Raw genomic sequence first — 3,724 nt, 5'->3', positions numbered from 1 at the left:
GGAGGGAGGGAGGGAGGGAGGGAGGGAGGGAGGGAGGGAGGAAGGAAGGGAGGAGGGCAGGCAGGCAGGCAGGTGGGAAGGAAGAAAGGAAGGAAGGCAGGCAGGCAGGCTTCAGAGTCCCACCTGTACCATAATAGCTTTCTTCTGTGTCTCAGCCACCAAACACTCTAGACAAACATCGGGTAGCCATTATCTCTATTAGCTCAGTTCTGTCTGGGTTGGGGTGGAGGAGTCATGTACAGCTACTTGGGAAGGAAGGCAAGGAGGTAGTAGTCATGCTTGGGTTGCAATGCCTTAGACAGAGATTTTTATTATGCCAGGTGGCCTGGAGAGAAGCATATCAGGGATAGGCTGAAGTTAGACTAGAGAATTTTAGACCCAGTACTGACAGGGTAGCTATAAAACAATAAGAGCTTCTGCCAAAGAGGGGCTTTCAGAACTGTCTGGAAATACCACTAATCTGAGATGCTGAGTACAGAGTGGCATGTTAAGAAAAGTCAGGAATCCTGTTTGGAGCAGCAGGCTTTGATTTATCTTTAAGGCTGAAACACTCTAGAGTAGCCAAAGTAAGAAAGAACCAAGCCCTAAGGAATCTGCAAACCTAAAAGGGTGACAGAAAAGGAGTAAGCTGCTGAAGAGCCAGTAAGAATCAATCTTGGGGGAAAATGAGAACTAAGAGTAGTGACGTCATGGAAGGGAGGCTAATTCTAGAGGGAGCAGGTCAGTGTAAGAATGAGGTGGCATCTGTCAGCAGGAATCCTGAGGAAGACAGTGGGAAACAGAAATGATGTTAAGTGGAAGTAGTCTACAAAGTTCAAGTACCTGGAGGCAGGGACCTTTGGGTAGGCTGAATATTGAGCAAGATTCAAAGATCAGCCTTGCACCTGCAGATCACCTCAGCTGCCCCTTCTGAGCTCTTCCCAGGGCCTTGCCAAAGCAGGATGGACAGGAACTGTACTCAGGTCCAAGTGACAGCTCATGCCTGGGTTTCCCCAAGGCAGCACTCTGTTGGGTCCACCCATCCACTCTGGTAGCTCTAAACTCTTCTTAGGCAGGGCCACATCCATTCGTTTTTAAGGGCCTTTCCAATAGGCTATACTGTTTCCTATAGGAAAACCCCAGCTCTGGGCAAACAGACCCCTGCCTCTTGACTAAGGCCTTCAGAATCTGGGCCAGAGGCCAGGGTGAGGCGAGTCAGAGTCAAGACAAAAGTTTTCTCGTTTCCTCAGTTTGTGTCCCTAAACATCTTCTCCTGCCCTAGGAGATGACTGTGGTAGCAGTGAGGAGCTAAAGTCCACAGTCACTAGGGTAACCTGTTATTTCTTTAAAGCTCACTATAATTGTGTGAGAAGGAAACTGTGATCTTCCCTTTCACAGATGATGTAATAACCAAAGAAATGAATTATTTAGGGTCACATAGTCAGAGAGTGGCAGAGAAGAGATCTGAACTGAAGTCTCTGAAACTCTGTATTAGGTGCTCTTCCATTACCCTCCTGCCACTTGGCATAAACCAGTCAAGACAAAGCTCTGAAAGGGATACCAGGCCTTTGTTATATTTCATCATAGTGCTTAACAGACTTTGGTCTCAAGTATCTGCCCTACATCTGCTTTTCAACCTTCCACTTGAACTCTCCTCGGCACATCCTCCCCTCTGAGTTGCCTCCTAAAGCCAGTATCTCAGCCTTTCGGATCCTTACTTCATCTTGGGACTGAGGTACCAGGACACCAGTTCTTCCCAGAATTCTCAGGTTTCTCACAATCACCAGGGCAGGGGAGCCCACCATCAATGAAGAAACTAAAAACACAGGGGCACAGGGAGCCAGGGCTGGAAGCACATGGGTCTGATACTTGCCCTAGACAATCCCATGTCCACTCATGACAGACAATAGGGACAGCAGCCCTGTGTCTCAGCCATTTCACAGAGGATTGGGGCAAAGCTTTGGGGCAGCCCCAGCTCCAGGGCCTTCAGAGGGGATCTCCTCTCCTTGTTCTCCACAGGAAGCCTGTGGTACTATTGGCCAGCCACAGCGATCTGGGCATCCCCAGGGAACATCACAGAGGTGGCTGACAGCCCCCATCCTCCACCCTCTGGCCCTCTTCCCACACCTTTCATTAATCTCCAGAGCCTGGCTTCCTGCTGCTTCTAAAAAGTCACATGGTCTTCTGGTTAGCTGCCAAGAGGCCAAGAGGCCCTTGCCTGGTGTCTCCTGAGGCTATGGAATGCTCCTGCCCGGCTCATGACAAAGGGGAGGCTTTCTCCTCCCACTCTACACTTGGATCACCTGAGGACCACCCAGCAGCCCAGCAGTTGGCAATATGGCTCTTGGGAAGAATGGGCTTGTCCATTCATACTTTCAATGAGTATTTATTGAGTATTTATTGAGTATTTTCTGTGTATCAGACACTGTTCTGGGCACTGAGGCAAAGTAGGAAACAAGATGAATTCTCTACCCTTCTGTTCCTGACATTCTGGTAAGAGACAGGCAGTCATCATATGAATTCCAAAGGTAGTATCAAGCAAAAACAATGGAAATGATAAAATGGGTAAAACTTTAAAATAGAGGTGACATTTGGCTGACAGACTCCTTTTTTTTTTGTGGGGGGGAGGTTGGTCATGGAGCTTGAACTCTGGGCCTGGGTGCTGTCCCTCAGCTCTTGAACTCAAGGCAAGTGCTCTACCACTTGAGCCACAATGCTGCTTCCAGTTTTCTGGTGATTTATTGGACATAAGAGTCTCATAGACTTTCCTACCCAGGCTGGCTTTGAACTGGGTTCCTCAGATCTCAGCCTCCTGAGTAGCTAGGATTACAGGTGTGAGCCACTGGCACTGGGCCCTGACCGATTCAGGTTAAATTGCTGGCCAAAGTCAATGGGGGGAATCAGTCAGGAGGCTGTTATAGGTGCCCTGTCAGATGATGGCCTGAACAGGAAGGCAGAATACAGAGGGGTAGAAGTGGTTGGAAAAGAGGTCAAAAGGAAGAGAAAACAGAGGCTGGGGCACAGGAGGGAGATAAGCTGTGCTTAAGGGTGCATGTGGAGGCTCCTTGCTTCAGCTTCCCTAGTCTCTGCTCCTCATCTGGCCTGGGTTTTTAGAAGCTACTGCCAAATGCCCTGGATTGTGCCAGATAAATTAAGAAGGAAATGAGGTACAGGTGGCAAGGAAGGCCTACAGTCTTGTCCAATGGGCTGTTATCAATTTCCCAGACAGGTTTTTAATTTTATTGGTACCAAGTGCCCTTCTGCTGGAGCTACTCTACTTTGAGTTGTCAGAACTCTGAAGGGTATATACAATAGCTGCCGCCCTTGACAGACTGCCATTCATCTCTCGGCCTGGTCATGATCCAAGCTGACACTCAAGAGGGTGATGCTCACCGAAGCTGTAGCACTCTGGCATCAGATGCCCTAGCTAGTGTCCTCTGTCTGGAATAGGGCTTCTGAGCTCCTACCTGGCGGTGGTAGGAGCAGAGAGTAATGTTTCTCAGAGGTTTTCAACACAGGGTTGGAAGAAAATGGCTGCCACAATTGTCCAGGGCCAACAGCCTCACTGTTCATTGCCTGTTCAGCACTAAGGAGAGCTCATCTCTGTATAGAGCATCCAAACCCCAAGGATTCCAAAATAAAGCGGACAGAATGAAAGCATAAATGGCAGTATTACAGATAAGGAAGAGGCCCTGTGCAGATATTTTTGTGTTGGTGTGTAAGTGACCCATTGAAGTCCTCTTAC

The sequence above is a fragment of the Dipodomys ordii genome, unplaced genomic scaffold, assembly GCF_000151885.1.
Source record: "Dipodomys ordii isolate 6190 unplaced genomic scaffold, Dord_2.0 Scaffold177, whole genome shotgun sequence".
Classification (NCBI taxonomy): Eukaryota; Metazoa; Chordata; class Mammalia; order Rodentia; family Heteromyidae; genus Dipodomys; species Dipodomys ordii.
This window is presented reverse-complemented; position numbering follows the sequence as displayed.